The sequence below is a fragment of the Pithys albifrons genome, chromosome 6 (assembly GCF_047495875.1).
Source record: "Pithys albifrons albifrons isolate INPA30051 chromosome 6, PitAlb_v1, whole genome shotgun sequence".
NCBI classification, from domain to species: Eukaryota; Metazoa; Chordata; class Aves; order Passeriformes; family Thamnophilidae; genus Pithys; species Pithys albifrons.
In genome coordinates this window covers 8002876-8021860 of record NC_092463.1, presented here as the reverse complement: position 1 = coordinate 8021860, position 18985 = coordinate 8002876, and positions in this window count along the sequence as shown.

The window sequence follows — 18985 nt, the reverse complement described above, 5'->3', positions numbered from 1 at the left end:
CCATCATATTACATCACTCAAGGTTTTGGGGAGTGAGAAAACAGATCCCTAGGTCTGCACCCAATTTTCATTCTGATTCTTCTTCTCCAACTTTCTCTACAAAAAACTTGAGATTTGGCATAGGTAAATGCTTCCTAAAAAATCCCACAAGGACCTCAGGATGTGTCCTAGGGATGACAGAAACCTGTGGCACATACAAGAGGGCAGACCCAGTACTCAAGCTCTATCTGCAGTTGTGCAGCTTTAATAGAATTGTTCAAGCTCCTTCTTCTCAAGGTATACACTGATAATGACAGCTCAACTCAATTCTTGTTAATTATGTCATTCACTGGAGAAATGCCCCAATGTTTCAGAGATCTCCCTCAAAAGATTAGGAAGAAAACAACACACTTGCTCTCTCCCCTTTCTTGTTAATTCCAATCAGGCACATGCTTTTCTCGGGTCACTCAGGTCTGCTATTCTGTGGGTAAGAAAAGCGCTTGTAGAGGGACAGAAAGATGCTTAATGTGTCCTGAGGACTGCAGGCAGCTTCCATACTGCCAAGCACAGCCAAAATCCTTGGGGACAGCCATTAGGAGGACTGCAGGTTTATGCCTGTGGCAAGCTATGGCTGTTCCATCCCAGGAGCCTCAGAGATGCCAAGACTGAGCCAATATAAAAGTCTACCCAAAAGTATCTCAGAGCAGCAGCTCCAGTGCTGTGAGCTCCACAGGGGCAAGTAGGGCAGAAACCAAGTCCAAAATCCCCTGCACACTGCCTCCAAATGTTCTGCTGGGACTGCCAGGCAGTGCCTCAGGCAGGTCCTGTAGCTGTGTAATCTCTGATGACTTGCTGAGAGTTTACCTGTATGGACCCTTGTGAGACCTCATGGTATTCATCCCTGCCCCAGAGATGCTTGATAATGTCAAGACCTGGGCCAGCAGGAGCAGGGGCACACAATACCTAGCAAAAATATGACTGCAGCAAGTAAGAGCAAATGTTAAGTGTTGTAGACATTGTACACAAACATATTCAATACAAATTTCTGAATACATAGGTTGTAAAATTGTATGGTAACTACATAGAATATCAAATTCTGCACTAGAGTGTCTCTTAGATTGCTGAACTGTGTCAGTTCCACTGCACTTCAGACACACTCAGATGAGGGCTCAGGCAGGGATGTTTCCCTCCTACTCAGCAGTGTAGCCTATCCTCTGGGAAGAGTTCAGAGAAAGGTGTTCCTCACTGCAGGGAAGACAGCAGCACATTTAAAACCTACCTCTAAATAACCCTGACAGGATCTCCAAAAAAAGGATTTTGCTTCCTTTGGCAGCAGCTTCTGCTGCACACCCAGACGCTTTCTGTGCCCACCCCAACGGGCTCAGCCCAGCCTAGAATCTGTCAGGGTTATCTGACAGAAACAAACCCCAAAGAACAGTCCTTTGCTTCTCCTCAAGACACACAAAAAATCCCTTCCTCTCTGTGATGCAAATTCCAGTTCTCTCCACACCTTTTGCATGGCCTTCTCTCTTCCTGTGTCCCTGAGCTCAGCTGCCACCAAATTTGACTGATGAAAGGTGACAGCTCTATTATATTAATTCCCCCCAGAAAACAGAAAAAGTCTCACATGCTTTTCATATCAAACACATGGCACATTTCAGAGTTTCTCTGCATACTCTGGCTTCTCTTCTGCATGAAATGTGGCCATCGAGCAGAGTGATCCCCAGACTGGGGGATGGTCTTGTCAAACAAATGGTAGATTTTCACTTACTCCTATTTTCATATAATGCATGCATGCAAGATTAAGTATGCTTGTGCTATCTTTGGCTGATCCAGTATGATAGTTGCCTGCAGCTGCTCCAGTCTAATGGACCCAGGCCCTGTCTATATGGCCTGAAAGGTGTGTTTGTAGAAGACAGCCTCAGGCTATAGTGCTCCAGTACATGAACTCGCACCTAAGTCCCTGTCTTATCAGAAAATTAACAAAAGCCAAAGCCCCAAATTCTCCCAAAGTAGGACTCTTTTATCTACAAATTCTCACACTGTATAAACTCAAATTAAAACAGCTCCTGTAACTGCATCTTTATTTTAATGACAGCCTGCTTTCATTCCCACAATCCTCTGCCCATCGAACCACTATGGATGGTTTTTACAACTTAAACACTATCTTGATAAAAGCTAATTGCACCAATCTGCAAAAAGTTTCTCCACATGACAGTAATTCCCAACAAACACTGTCATTTGATCTCATGTATCTCCAGTCCTTTTCTTCAGTTCCCTTTTACAAAGCTTGTGCTATGGTTTGTCCCAGTACAGTGCCCTGCTTGGCAGCAAAACGCCTTTGCCATGAGATTAACCACAAGGAAAGGATTTGAACCAAAGAACCCACCTTGCCCGACAAAAAGGGTTATTTTATTGTCAACCTTTCCAATTTATTCAAGCCTGAGTGCACTGAAGGGGACAGTCGTCTCCAGTGTGTTTAGGAGTTACTGATTTCCCTGCACTATATTTGCTTTCTAAGCAAGGCAGCTAATTCACCCCCCTGCCCGGGGCCAGGTCTTTCTTGGAGGGCATCCTCAAGCTCACAGCCATCTTTTCAGCATCTTCCTCAAGTTTCTGACCAGGCCCTCTGTCTCCAGCAGAAGTTCAGTCCTGGCAGAAGCAAATGTCCTGAGGACACCCAACCCACGTCAGAAAACTGGTTGAGGCAGCCAGCTTTGTAATAAGCACAAATCAGTCAGAAAAGCTGAAAACACTTGACCGTTGTCTTCTCCACCCATGTACAAAGGAAGGAGCAAAGCTCCCAGACTCCGGTCGCAGCCCGAGGACTTGGAGGCACAGCGGGTCCCAGCCGAGCCCCAGCAAACACAAGGCAGCAGGATACAGAAACTTCCCTTGGCAGCCAGACATGCTTTTTACAAAAGCAGGGGAACTAACTGCATTTTGCCACTCCTCAGTTTTGGGCCAGTTCCCAAAGGCTCTTTGTGCCATGCCGGCTGGAGGAAGCCGACCACCCGGATGAACAAAGGGCTGGGGGACAGCCCCGGCTTCAGGCTGGTGCCGCTCTCCTTGGCAGCAGATTCTTCCCTGAAAATCCCTACCAAGCCTTTTCCTTTAAGACTTTGTCCAAATGCTCCACAGTTTGGATACTGCACACCGTTCAGTGGCCTTGGAGCCAGACCCTCCTTTGCATTACTCTACTGGCCACAGCAGTAGGGAATGGCTTTACAGCAATTCCTGGGAAACCAAGAGGAAAAGCAGCGGGTGGTCAGACATGCATCACCTCATTCAGTTTTCTGGTACAGGGTCCAGCCAGTGCTGTTGGATGGAGGAGTCACTCTGACAGAAGAGGATTATTTTAAAATCTAACAATGAAAGACTGTTCTTCTCGTTACAAAGTGAAAAAGAGAGTGAGAAAAGGAAAGTGTCTTCCACGATAGTTTCTCAGGCGTGAGTGAGAATATGAACAGATTTTGCAGAAGCAAAAGGGGAATTGGGGTCACCCCATTACTCTCAGACAACACTTTGCTATGGAGAGCAGCTGCACATTTAAAGCATGATAAAAGTGGATGCACATGCAGACACACACATTTATTCAGCACTGCTCCTTGGAGTACTGCAGCCAGAAATCCCAGAGGGGTGCCTTTCCCTCCCAGCATGGCCCCACACCCAGATGGGCTGGTCTGGGGAGCTTCATGGGTCCCTAAGCACACAGGAAAGTAAGGCTTGCCAAAATGAGCTGTCCTCCTCTCTCTCTCTGTGAGACCACATCTCTAGCTTCCCATCCCCAGCACAGTAACACGTCTTAGCCCACCAAAGTAGTCCTTTGAGTGTGTTAATGAGACCAAAAATCTAGCAGAGGACAAGAGAACTCATAAAGTTGTTTTTACAGCAAGGAGAGACCCTCCATAGTAAATTCACATGGCCAAAATGGCCAGCAAAAGGACAGCCTTCAACCACCACCCATGTCTGCTGGCCTCAGAGGAGTAAAAAAAATCTCTACATTTTGGATGACAAACCAGAACTGGAACACCTGCATCTAAGTTGAGCACAGGAGGCAGTGTGGCTGAGCAGAGAACACAGAAGCACTCATGGACAAATGCTTTCTGCCAAGGCTCCAGCACTGATGCGCCACACAGCGTGTGGTAAGTCACTCCTATTTGCAGCCTCCTCCAACCCAGCTCATCATAGCAGGGCAGTGTGTGTACAGAGTCTGGCTGGAAGCTGGGCCTGACCTCAGCTGGGGTCGGTGCACACATGGATTTACTGATTCAGGAAGTTCATCTGCCAGTGAGTTTATTGAGGAAGAAGGTACTGCACACTCAGGTCATCCAAACCCATCGTGCAGCCGTTCTTTGCCAGGCCAGTGTAGCACCACCTGTCCTACCAAACCCAAGTCTGAAAACCATGAATATGTTTATTGGCTACCAGAAAAGTAGAAGACTAGCAAACTCATGCACTGTGGCCAGTGCACTTTGTGTTTGTGAGGTTATTTCTCTGCTGCTGGGGAGATGCTGCTCTCCCAGGGATGGGGATTTTCCTCCATGTCACACTCGCGTCACAGGCCATGGAGCTATACCACGTAGGGATGATGGAGGGGTCAGATTTTGCAGCCCTCTCTTTATTAGCCTCCCTGGGAAATCTGGGTCTGATCTTTCAGCATATCCTCTCTGTTTTCTGGAATTAAGTCTGCATTATGAGTAGCAGTGCAGCCACTGACTTGGACAAAGAAGTGGGGAAGACCAGGATAGTGTTTTTTCCACAGCTGAGAGATCCCACATGCCTGAGGAATTTCCCTCTCTTGCTCTATTAGTAGCAGTAGGAGTGAGTGATGGGGGCAAACCTGTTATCACATTACAGTCTGAAGCGCCTGTGCTTGCACTCCCAGCTTTCCCAATGGATGAGAAATGTAAACACATCTCCCTCACACCCCGTGCCCCGGCACAAGGAGACCGGCAGCTCTGCTGTGGAGGTGGCCAAGGAGAGGCAGTGCAGCACGGTTTGGGTTTCCTGCCAAGGGAGTGCAGGGACAATCCAGCAGGTTGAAAAATGATCAGAAGGGCTGCGCTTCAAACTCCCCCTGCTCTATCAACCCATTCTTCATCCAGCTGCTATGAAATACTCCTGGAACGCTCAGAGGTTATGTACTATGGTTTGGCTGTTTGCCCGTTCAGTGAGGCCTTCTTTTTTTCAAATATTAAGGCCTTAAAACTCCCAGTAGAACTGGGTCCTACAGTACAAGCCTTATTGCTACAGCTTAGCTGCCAAAACATTGCATCAGCCATCACAATAGCCTGGCACCAACTAAAGAAATAGGGCATCTTCTCCTTGTGCTCAGTTCAGAGCACAGATGACAAAGTCATCGATGGCTGGAGCTGCTTGGAGATTTCAGGACGAGACCAAGGTTTTGTCAAAACATTCAAGTCCCCTGGAACAGGAATTGTTTTATTCAAAACCTCTCCAGTGATAAACACTAGCTTGGTGCAACACAGAGGTTTCCAGTAGGTCAGCAATGAGAACTGGGACCAGTTCGAAAGCAGGTGATGAATGCAGGCAAAACTGCAGGGCCTCAAACAGCTGTATAATGTCAGTCCAATGTTGGCCACCATCCTGATAGCAACGCTGCTTTTACTGAGCAGCTGCATGGTCTAAGGACATCCACTTTGCCAGAAAAATGGAAATATTTTACTAATGTTCATAGTGAAATCAAAAGCAGACATAGAGAAACCAGTATCTCTGGCCAAAGAGTGCCTGATTTCCAGACAACTGCCTTCATGATCTCAAGTCCAACTCTCTGACTCCAGTCTCCTTGCATTCCCTACATCCTCACTCAGACATCTCACCTTCCTGAGGATTAATTTTCCTTTGGCTTCCATGCTACTCTTCTGTCCTGTTTCTACTCATACCTCCCTGACAGCCTTTGACCGACTGGAATGGCTTCCAGTCACACACTCCACACATGACTGAAAAGTGAGGCAAAGAAGCAAATTTATTAAAGGAAACACAGATTTTTATAGGGGCAGGTAGGGAAGGTACTAGAAACTGGGAGGTAACAAAGATGGAATTGGACAAATCCGGGGTGAAGTATGTAACCAGGCAACAAAACCCACCAATAGGGGAACAGTGGTCAACAGGCCAATAAGGGAACAGGGTTCTGGGCAGAGATGAGAAAATGGCCCAGGGGCTTATGGGAAGGAGAAGATGATTTAAGGGAAAAGAACTTTAGGAATCCATTTTTAAAAGTGGGGGAGCAACAACCAGTGAACTGTAAAACCAAACCCCGTACAATAAAAACCACAATGTCCTAATTCAAACATTCATAACATTGAACGTAGTGAACTTGGTGTCCTTAAACAACTGCGGTGCCTCAGATTCTTTGTCATCCTCATAAATCCATTTCTTGTAGTATTTTTTCCATTCTTGGTAAGTCAGATGTTCTCCTACACCTCCTCCTTTTTCTAAAGCAGGGTAACTAAAGGAATCTTGTCAGGTAATGAAATTCCTCAAGCAAACAAATAGGCAGAGAAGTATTGTATTAAAAGCATGACAAAAATTATAAATAAAGCTAACAAACCAAAAAACCACAAATTTTTTAAGTGGAAGAGAAAACCCTTACAATGAATAACTGACTATGTCACCCTCCAAGGTGTCATCAGACTGGGTGATTTGCTCTATGAGCTCATGAAGCTCATCTCTATGTGACTGAATGGATTTAGAATGATCCTAGAAGTTCAGGCAGCATAAACCCTCGAATTCAGAGCATCCATGGCTATTCACCAGTAGTAAGAAGTCAATGGCAGCCCTGTTCTGAAGGGTGGCCCTTTTCACCATTTGGGTGTCTAATGGCAATCCCTCTAGAGCAGCGCTGGTCAGATTGGCCTCCTTTGCCAACCAACATCCAACCCTTGTCAACAGGTTGAGAGCATGGCTTGTGTCAATGGCTGGGATTATCACACTGGCCAAGATGTTCCCACTATTTGACCATATGTGAATGTCTGAGTCACAAGTTTGTCTGAATTCATGGACAGTCTTTGACTTATTTAGGGGATGTTGAATTGGTTGTCGGGGGTTTATGTTCCCAACTACTGGACCTGGGGGAAGACTTTTAACCTTAATAGGATTCCAATTCTTGGGATTAAAAACATTCTTGGGTACACCTCTGAGAGTGTGATCCTTAATTTTATATGAAGAAATCATTTTAGCTGAATTGAAAAGAGTTAATTTTCCTAGTGTACAGGGACCTCCTATTGCTAGTTGTGAAGTCACTTTCCAAACTAAAAGACCACAAATAAGAAAAGTTTTTTTCCAGCAAAACAACTGATTTGGGAGGTACACACATTTCAAATGTAACGTTTCTCTCACACCAAAATGAAAAATTACTCTGTCAGTGGAAGAATCCCAAATATTTTTCTTATCTAATTCATCTAAAAGAAAATAGAAACAATAATCAGCCGGAGGAGTACCCAAAATTTCTAATGGAATAGGGAACTCAGTGGTATAAACAAACTGTTTTGGTGGTTGGTATCAATAATACCTAGGAAAGTGAGGGGTACAAGTGGCAGTAGGATTGTCAAATCTTCTAAAATCATCACAAATGGAAGAATAATCCTTTAGAAACTCGCCCCAGTCCTTTTCACTCCAATTAAACATGTCTTAAAAGGATTAGTCCAGTTAGTAGTGGACAAGCGTAACGAGTCAGTGCCAACTGCCTTTTCTAGGGAATACCAAACATTCTTATGTTGTGAAACAAACCAAGGCATAAAGGGAGGAGATGTAGAAGAAGGTAATGCCCGTCTGCCGTTGGATCGGATTGAGATGATGAGAAGAAGCAAGGTCAGGATCATCGTTCTTTCTAAGGCATCTTCATGGTGTAACTTGACCATCACAAGGGAATCCATTTTAGGCTGGACCCTGTAAAGACACAAATATACCCTCTCCCCCAGGTGATGAGCACAGGGCCAACCCAGTCTCCAGTTATTACATCCTTATATTTTACTATGGCTTTGGTGTCTACTTTCTCTTTAGTCACATTAAAATGTCTTTGGATGGGTGAGATGTCCTGCTGTGGGCAGTTTAAAAAATTAATAACATATAATGCTTTACTTAATCTTTCCCAGGGAGCAAACCCAATAGTAGTGTTCTGTTGTTTAATTAAAATATCCTTGAGTGTTTGGTGGGCACGGTCCATGATCGCCTGCCCAGTAGGGGTGTGTGGGATCTCTGTGATGTGAGAGATTCCCCACATATTAAAAAAGTTCCTTTAACTAGGTTGAAACACATGCAGGGCCATTACTGGTTTTTACCTTCCTTGGGATGCCAAGAATCGATATAGCAGCTAAAAAGTGTTTCTTGACATCCTGGGCCTTTTTCCCAGGATGAGCCATAGCCATAATGACACCTGAGCAAGTATCAATGGATACATGTACGTATCTTAGTTTTCCAAAGGGCCTGTAGCGCGTGACATCCGTTTGCCATAAATCAAGAGGGTTAATTCCCCTGGGATTAACTCCCTCTGATGGTACAGGGGTAACCCTATGACAGTCAGAGCATGCTGAAATCATAGCTCTAGACTGAGCAGTAGTAATTTCAAATTCTTTTCTGAGGGCTTTGGTGTTTTGGTGGAAAAAACTATGTGATAATCTGGCCTTTTCTAGATTATTTGGGACCACTGCATTTTGAATTTGAAATGTTGAATTGGCAATCTGGTCCTCTACACGATTTCCCTTAGCAATAGGCCCTGGAAGGGATGTGTGTGAGTGGATGTGAGTGATATAAAATTTATGTTCCCACTGAATTTTATAGAGCAGCTGCCTAAATAAAGGTAGTAACTGATAGTTGGCAATATCTTTAAGATAGGCATTTTCCATACAATGGACCACGCCAACAACATATGCTGAATCCAAAATAATGTTCAAAGGCTCAGGAAATAATTGGAATGCCCTCAATACCACTGATAATTCTGCAATTTGTGAGGAGGATCCTGGTGCTTGATGGACATCACACACCCATTTGGTAGCTTTGCGCCAGGCAACCATGGCGTTGTATGTCCTACCTGAGCCATCAGTAAACACTGTTCTGGCATTTGTTAGTGGGATTGACAAATAATTACACCTCAATTTGGGTTGGGTGAGAGCTAGAAACTGCAAGAAGGGGATGGAAGGAAGATGAATTAAAAACTGACTCTTAAAATCTGCTGTAACTAATTGAAAGTCAGAGCTGTAGGCTTGTAATTGAAATAATTGGGCAGTGGAGAGAGGAACATAAATGAAATCTGGATCTCTTACTGTGAGCTCCTAAAGCTGCATCCTGCTTTTTTGGCAAACCTTGGAAAGCATCTCAGTGTAGGTTGTAATTGACTTTGCAAATTGAAAACTCAAAAAACTCCATTCCCATAACAAAAAAATCCTTGTTTTTAAAACCTATTTGCCCCAATATAGCATTGTCTCTCTCCCTTAAAAATCACCATGATGATAGGTAGTCCACACACTCTCCTCCTGCTCTGGCAGGCACATAATTTCTGGTTCACTCGTTCCAAAACTGCTGCTGTTTCTGCTGTCACGTGGCAAGGAGAGGTTAAGTCAGCTTTTCCTTTAAGTAGTTGAAATAATGGTCTTAACACAGCCATAGAGAGTCCCCACGGTAGGTCTAATCCAATTAATCAATCCCAATAGGGAATGTAAATCAATTAATATTTTGATATTGGTGGGCAACGTTACTGCTTGTGGTCGTATGGTTGTATTGTCTATTTTGAAGCCCAAATAATTCCAAGGAGCAGTTAACTGTCCCTTTCCCGGAGCTATCTCTAAACCATGTGCCAACAATGCTGCTTTGCCAGACATGTGTACTTGTGTTAGATGTCTTCAGACTTGGCCAATAGCAGGATATCATCCATATAGTGGTAGAGTATCATCTCCTGGAACTGCTTCTGAACTGGTGACAAGGCATCTGCAACTACTTGTTGACAAATTGGAGGGCTATTTTTCATCCCTTGAGGTAGAACAGTCCAATTGAAATGCTGCGATGGTTCTGCCGCACTGATAGAGGGCACTGTGAAGGCAAACCAATGGGCATCTTTTGAATTCAAGGCAATGTTAAAAAAGCAATCTTTGATGTCAGTAACTATCACAGGCCATCCAGATGGAATCATATTAAGTGAAGTTAAACCCGGCTGAAGCACTCCTGTAAGTTCTATAATTTTATTCATGTCTCTTAAGTTGTGCAGCAACCTCCATTTTCCACTGGACTTTTAGATTGCAAATATGGGAAAGTTCCGTGGGCTATTGGTCCACACAGTATGTCCCTTTGCCAATTGTTTGTTAACCAAAAAGTGGACTTGGTTCACCCGGATTGGCTTATCAGAGACCCAACTGAGTGCGAGGACTGCGGTTTGCCCATGGTCTTCACAATAAATTTGAAATAACTCAGACAATTCCCCACTGTCCTATCACATCCCTTCCCCACAGAGTCATTGGGATGCTTAAGACATATTGTTTTCAGGAAGCAGTCCTTCCCTCTGGGCCTTCAACAAGGAGAGTGAACACACTTTGGAGTGGTGTTTTTGCTCCTTCTATTCCTTAAATATCAATGCCAGGCTTTGTAGTATTCCAAGCCTCTGGCCAGTCCTGTGCAATTATGATGTTTGCACCTGTATCTAGCAAACTTTTAACTAAAACAGACTGATTAGTATTGGGGAAAACACAGCACACATAAGCATTGACCTGTCACGTAAAATGGACTGAGACCACTGGACCAGTGTGGTCTCGTCCAGAGTTTTTTGTTCAGAGGAGACTTCCTTGGTAATCTGGGTGATAGGTGTTTGGTAATCCAGCTGCACTACAGGGAAATGAGGTTTCAATGCCACCTGTACTGCATTTGGATGTTGTACTGTAACCAACTGAGGAAAACCGTTAAACCCATTTCCTTTGAAGTGGGAGTTCCTGTCACAAGATACTCTCCCTATAATTGTTGCAATCCATGCGTAGATGTTAATAACACGGTTTGGTATTTGTCATCCTCTATTGTGAGGAGGTGGGGAGGTGCCAACTCCATCCTCTTCAGGCTTCCTTTGCAGGCTCCCCCTCTGGTATTGTGGGGAGCAGCTCCCTACGGAGGACTTGACAGGCATTTTTGGTCATCATGCTGCCCTTGGCACTCAGCTCCCCATTTCCTGGATCTGAGATTATTTTGTGAACTGCCTTTGGTGATAGGCATTTCCCATCTTTGTCAAAAAGGGACCGGCAATCGCTGACCCAGTGTAGCCCCTTTTTGCATCGTGGACATAAACTGGGTGGTATTTTCCTCTTTGTTTGTAGACTTTTTAACTGGGGATAATCCTTTCTAAAATGGCCAATTTGTGTGCGCTGGTGACATGTGCTTTCCAATAGTTTTAAGGGTACCAAGACCTCTCCCAATTGGGACGTTAATTTCGTATGGGCTTCTGCCAGCTGTAAAGCCATTGATGTTTGGGCCTCTGCTAAGAGCGTTGTAATAGATGTTTGTGGCCCTATATCGCGGCAGGCCTTGATCATGTCCATCGGAGTGGGATTTTGCAGTGCCTTAAGGACCTTTTGACATTCCTTATTAGAATTCTCTATGGCTAGTTTTAAAAATAAGGCATCTTGGGCCTCCTTTAGCCTCACATGTTTGGAGATGGACTCCTTCAGTCGCTTGGCAAAGTCTAAGAAAGGCTCATCCAATTTCTGCAGTATTTGAGTGAAGGAAGGAATGGACACAGATTCTTCAGCGATTGCATGAATAGCCTGGAGAGCTAAATGTTTTGAGATGGTTAGTTCATTGAAGGGTATTCTTGCCTGTGCTGCATTGGAAATGTATGGACCCTCTCCAAACAGCATGTTAAAAGTGTCAAGAACAGACTTTCCAGTTGCTGAGAAAGCTTCCCGCGCATGTTTTCCGATTAAAGCTCTCCACTCAGTCTGAAATAACAATGCTTCCATTCTACCCAATAGAACTCGCACCAGTTCTTTAATGTCATTGGGAGTGAAAACAAAGGCTGCAAACAATGAATTCAGTGCTCCCATTCCATAAGGCGAATCCAGTCCATATTCTGAAATGGCCTTTTTGACATCCTTTATAAGTGGTAATGGTATTGGCTCCCATACCAGTGGACGATTAGCTTGATAAAAAGCTGGGAAAGCCTTAATTATATTCAAATCCTCAATATCCTTCGCTTGTTGTCTAAAATGGGCAAAATGACTGTGTAGGCCTGGCTCCAGGAAGCAGCCATCTTGGCCGGGCACCACCTCCAGGGGGCCAGAAGTGGGTAGGGCCAATGGAGTGAGTCCACCCTCCTGGCCCTGGGAGCCACCATCTTTGACTGGGCGTTCATGGGTGCCGTCATTTGGTAATCTCCTCGCCCTAGAGGGACTGGAAGTGGGTGGGTCCTGTTGAGCAGGTCCACTCTCATGGGAATTGTCACCACGCCATTGTAGTTCTGGCAGGGTCCCAGTGCCATTTAATTCTAGCTTTTTTCCTGCCCCTGATACCACACACATGCTTCGATCACAGTTTGTCCCTTCCTCACAATCACTTAAGTCCTCCTCTTCCTGATTGTCAAGGACAGCCAAAATTAAATGCCATGCAAGAGTCGCTTGTGAAGCCAGTGGGTCATTCTGTTGAGTGGCTTGCCACAATTTTAGCCCCAGTTTATCCCATTTTGCATATGTAAGATGGTAGGGAATAACGTGATTGTTTTTTGAGATCCACTTAACTAAGGACTTAAGGGAAGCTTTATCAATTGGGTAACCATGACAGTAAATTAGGCTGTTCAAATGGCTGTAGCGTTCCCTTTCTCTTTTCGAGAGAATGGCACCCATGGTAAAACTGACAAACAGGAATTTGTGGTAAGGAGAGGAATGGAACTGCACAGTGGCTGACCTACCTCGTCTAGCAGGTAGGTCGAGGAATTCACCAAGCTTCGCTGTGGACGCCTGCCTGGGCAGGGAGCCAAGTCCACTCTGCCACCTGAGCCCGCAGACACCTGGTCAATCCTCTTCACAGAACAGCCTCTGTCCAGGGTCCCTGTTCAGGCAGCCATTGACCAGTTGGAATGGCTCCCAGTCACAGACTCCACGCACAACTGAAGAGTGAGGCAAGGAAGCAAATTTATTAAGGGGAACAGAGATTTTTATAGGGGTGGGTAGGGAAGGTACTAGAAACTGGGAGGTAACAAGGATGGGATTGGACAAATCCAGGGGTGGAGTATGTAACCAGGCAACAAACTGACCAATAGGGGAACAGTGGTCAACAGGCCAATAAGGGAACAGGGTTCTGGGCAGAGGTGGGAAAATGGCCCAGGGACTTATGGGAAGCAGAAAATGATTTAAGGGAAAACAACTACAGGAATCCATTTTGAAAAGAGGGGAGGGTAACAACCAGTGAACTGTAAAACCCAAACCCGTACAATAAAAACCGCAAAGTCCTTATTCAAATATTTATAACACTGAACATGGTGAACTTGGTGTCATCCTTAAACGATTGTGGTGCCTCAGATTCCTTGTCATTCTCATAAATCCATTTCCTGTAGTATTTTTTCCATTCTTGGTAAGTCAGATGTTCTCCTACACCTCCCTCACAAACTCTCTGAAGATCCCTCACCTCCCTTTTCCCCTGATGAAAAGACCCTGATATGGGTTTTTCTCTTAATGATGCCTTCTCTCACTGCCTCCAAGACCACTCCTGTCCCAGACACAAGTTCAGCCATCCCTTCCATGTGGGTGGCTCCTGGTTCAACCCTGACTCCAGACCTCCTCAACCAAAACCATGCACTGTGAGACTAGGTAACTCCCAACTGTGAGCCTGGACCTTGTCACTGAGACGGACTAGCCTCCCTCTTCTGTCCGGGCCAGAGCTCAGCAATATCACCCTTCCAGGTGCATTTCCAATTATAGCCTTCCCCAGGATCACCACCACCAAGCTAAACCTTCCAGGTTCAGTCCAAATACCAGTACTCAGACATGGCCTTTTCTGTCTTTCTGAACAGTCAAAAGCCTGGCCAAATTCTCAGCTTCTTGGTTACTGCAGCATCATCTCTTCTGTCACTCACAAATCCAATCCTTTCCCCTTCAGAGCCACTCTGAATGCTGCTGCAGAGACCCACAATTTCTTCAGGTCCCAGTGCAGCTTCCTCAAGGCCAGTGGTATCACAGCAGAAACTGTGCCCATACCCCTCTGCACTGCACTCAAAGCACAGACAGGCAAAGATCCCATACCCTGTTAGCACTTCCCAAGTATCCAAGAAAGTTTCTACGCGGGAATCCAGCTAGCTGCTTTGTCCTGCTTGAGAAAGGTGTTATTGTCCTACAGCTAAACTAACATTTTATGGGCTTTGATGGCATGCCAGGTGGGGCTTCCTGACCCACACTTGCAGCATCACCATTCCTGGGCAGGAAGTCACTCAGCAGCTACTGCAGCAGGCTGTGTTCAAAACACTGTTACTCATATTTATGATGCACAGCATATTAGTACCACGTCAGGTGTGTTTCAATGCACACAGGACTGAGCAGAGACCAAACCCTAAATTGATTTTGTTCAGTGCTGGCACTAGATCCAAATTTGATTTTGCCCAAGTGTCTGAGGCCATTTTTGGCCAGTGGCTGTCTCTCACTTTGGACCCAGGCAGACTGTATTATGTGGTCAGCCCAGCTGGTTCCTGCTCCATACACTCATCATCAGATATTGCCAGTTTGGTTTCTGTGGGACCCACACTGGTTGGAGCTGGTCTGGAGGATCACTGGGGATGGGTGTAAGGGCTACTCTGTGCAGCAAAGCGCACCCCCATACCAAGATCTCTGCTCCTCATGGGAACAAACTAGCAGGCACAGCAGTGCAGAGTTGCACCATGCAGAACATTTTCTCTATTGACCAGGAGCTGGCCCTCAGCATTACCCATCTATCCCACTTCCAGGACCAGGCTAATGCTGCTGTGCATCTCTGTACCACACAGCCAGGCCATCCTGCTCAAAGGCACTTGTGAGTTCTGTTTACCTGATGCAGACATGCCCTCAAGCCAACTACAACCATGATCCTGCCTGGAAGGGCTTTAAATGGCATCAGTCAGACAAGGAGATTTGAATTTGCGTGTCCCCTGACTACAATGTTTTTTTCCCCATGGCAAATGCCCTTCTTTCTTACCTCCCTCAGTCCCAAAAACACTCCCTCCCTGCTACTTCAGTGGGACAGGGAGTGTTGCAGCACCAAGCTGGGTACTTACCTTGGCTGCATCCTGACCTTGTGCTGGAATGAAACTTATTTAAACAACTTCCTCCAACACCCATGTTTCCACTGGAAAAAGACATCCAGGCATGGAAAATTTATTTAGAAGTCCAAAAAACAAGTTTGTGTTTCCTGTGCAGGGTAGTTCTCCTTAGCCCAACACAAGATTATGGAAAAGGAGGTAGGACAGTGCCAAGCAGAGCAGCCAGCTATAGTAAATGCCACAAGACACAGACCACAGTACTGAGGGCATGTCTGCATCTGGTCATCAAATGTTCTAGGAAGAAATGGCAAAAGGCAGCACCCAGTTTGTGGTTTCATCACATGAAATAGATACAAGTCAGGACAGTACAGAGATGGGGCTGTCACAGCAGTGGGCAAAGCCTACAAAGATGGCAACAGGAGCAGGACTTGGACCAAGAAAAATCCTCAGCTGCTTCTGTCTAGATGTCAAGAAGTCAAAGCAGGGACATGGAGAGAAAAGGTCATCCAACAGAGGCAGGCAGACACTGGGAGCAGATCTGCCAATGGTGATGACACAAAGATGACACAACTTTAGTTCAAAGCTCAGTATACTTGAGGGATAAAGGTGCCTGCTAGACCACAACAGACAGTAAAAGCTGTGCCCTTAGGGTGGCTGCCATACAGGCAACCACTGCCTCCAGTAAATCAACAAAGACTTGTACCAGAAATAAATATATATTGCCAAAAAATACATTAGCCTGCTTCTAATTGGAGAGTTGCAGAATGGAAAAAACTTGTGAGAAGCATTAGAAGCACACCAGGACAGAACAAATGCCTTCTCCAGATACATTTTGGATGTAATTCTGCTAATAAGGAACCCATGTCACTGTACAAGAAGAAAGTCTTTGTCATATTATTCTCCAGCACCTGAACAGCAAAGGGCCTCCTGTATAAGCACCGAGTCTGCCCAGACCATTTTTAGATCATGAAGTTCTTGCTGCTTCTGAGCCTGTACTTCAAAGCAGCCAGGACAAGCAAAGTTCACTCAGATGTATGTGAAGAGAAGGTAAACTGCCTGGCAAGTCAAAAAATAAAGTCTAGGGAACAGAAAATAATTTATGAGTTTTCTTGTAAAAGAAACTTGCATGGATGGAGCAAACAATCTGGTATTTAGCTGAAAGGCAGCACCAGAGAAATGAGAGTCCCATAACAGCATCACCCAAAGAGAAACTGGACTGCAGAAAACAGATAAATCACTTCAGAGAAGTGAGCTGAGGTACAAAGGATCAGGTGGTGTCACTGAAAGGATATCAGCATTTGAGTGAAAGAAAAAGGCCCTGCACTCCTCAGACTTCCAGACAAGAGCAGAGCGTGCAGCCAGCTCACGAGCAGAGGAGATGACTGTAGCCAGGCTTGGGGGACATTAACAGCAGGGCCCACATATGTATTTTCATATCTGAGGAAAACTCACTGTTGTATTTGATGGGACTCAAAATCTGACAACTTGGTGGGTGTGCAAGAGAGGCCCTAGAGCATGATTTGGATTTCACAGTAAACATACAAAGGAAACATTGCACAAGAGATGCTATCCAGCTACTGCTCAGAAACTATCCACAGCTGACAACATGGCTTCTCCACCAGAAAAGACTGAGATGACCCTTTTTTAAATATTATTGACACGCATCAACAGTTGTTCAGATACACTGAGGCCTTCTGCAAACATACTAAGGCTGGACAAAGTATACAAGGCAGAGCTCCAACCTCCCACCTGCACACCAATGCTCCATCTAAACTTCTTCATTTCTGCCACATCCAGATAACATTGCCTCTTTACCAGGTTTTGCCTCTGTTTCCCCTTTTTGCTGGAAAAGGCAAGTATAGCCTGTCTCCAGCACTCTGAAGTTGGCTTTCAGAAATACAATGGCTTGGTCTCAAATATTCTCAATGTATTATATCAATTCACCTCCACTGCCATAAACGGTGTGAACAGACTTAGGTGTGTGGGGAGACAGACAAATACAGGAGCAATTCTCAGACTATGAAAAGAAAAAGGCTGGAAAGCTCCCAAAAAAGGTCTTGTGCAGGTCAATACAGGAAGCTCAGCTTCTGCACCATTGTGGGGGGAAGTGGCTTCACGTTACTGATAGGTGAGGTGTGTGAAAGAACAATGAAACACTTCAGCTGTGGGACACTTCAGGCTACACTTGGACGTTTCATGTCGCACCTCAATTAGTACGTCAGAAGTGACATTTGCAATGGCAGTAATGCCACTGAGCTGCTGTGACAAAAGCACAAGGTTTTATTACACAGGGTTTTATGACGCTCTCGCTTACAGAGAGGCCCCTTTACGCCTGCCTGGCACTGGAGAATGGCCTTACAGTGGGCACAAACAACATCACATTCATCTTTATGCCCTTCACCCTGGCAGAGGGCTGCAAAGGGGCCCTGTAGCAAAAATAAAAACTCAGTCCAACCTATTGTCTTAAGGAATTACATAGACTACATCACCACAGTAAATATTTTCTTCGACAAGAAACTACATTCAGGGAAGTTTCCCAAGAAATGTATAAGCTCTAAGATGCTATGTCAGTTTTCTCATTGGGTCATCACAGAAATTTCTACCCCGTCATGCAGCTTTGCTGTATTAGTATTTTTAACATTGCTCATGAACCCACAGAGCAACTTCCAGATGCACAACTTGATTTTTCAGTTTAGGTACATTGGCATAGCTGGACTCTTCCAGCTGAATTTTTCTCTAAATTCAGAAAAATAAAAAATTAATATATAACTAAATGCAGTGGTCTTCTCTGAGCCTGGGGCATCTCAGATCTAGGTTACTGCTGAAAAATTAGTCATATTCATTCACAGCCAATTTCTGCTTTCCCGGACACTTCAGTGGGGGCTCAGTCTTCCCCACAACCCCAAAATACCCTCCCTTCCAGGCAGCATGGTCTGCCATGGGCAGAGAAAAATGTTTTAAGTGGAGCTCCAGCTCCCTCCACGCGCTCCTGCACTCCCAGCAATGCCGCTGCCAGATTCTGCCTCGAGATCCATGAGGATACCAGGAACAGGACGGTGTGCTGAGCGTCTGGCTCGCAGACAGGGCCCTAAACGCTGCAGGTCTGCACGAACACTGGGCAGTGTGTGGCCAGGAATTAGGTTAGCATTGATTTGGGTAAGCTGGCAGGAGCATCCTTTGCGTTACCCACAGACAGGCCGGTCACATGAGGAACAGCTGGAGTGCACACAGAGCCTTCTTTAATTAAAGTGCTACTCGCCATTTTTCTGGCAGCGCTCCCAGAAAAGCAATAAAATGGCAGCAGAGAAAACAAATACTACATAACACACTTCCACTCTCCTTTATGTTTCCAAGTCTCTCTTCTCCCTCCAGCTTAATGTCCTTACTTTTTCCTTTTTTTTTAATTTTTTTTTAATTTCACTTAATAATCATTCCTTGTTTGTGACAGGCTAGGAAAGGAAAAGGTCAAGAGGAAAGAAAAAAGGGTCAGGAGAATTGAAGCAGCCATTCAACTGCTGCTCGTGATTAAACATGTGGAACAATGTACCTGCTTATTAGGACATCTCCCACTCCAAGAAAACATCTGCAGAGCATGTACACCTTTTTAGGAGATGCGTGTGCCGTGAACACACACCGGCACCTCACGGGAACATGAACAGCATTCACGTGTCAGTCGTTATGGAAACATTTTCTTTTCCTCCCTTTCTCCCTCGGATCTACTGCTTAAACAAGCATGGGATTGTCAACACACCAATAGCTGCTCATTTTTCCCAAATTAGCCAGAGCTGGTTG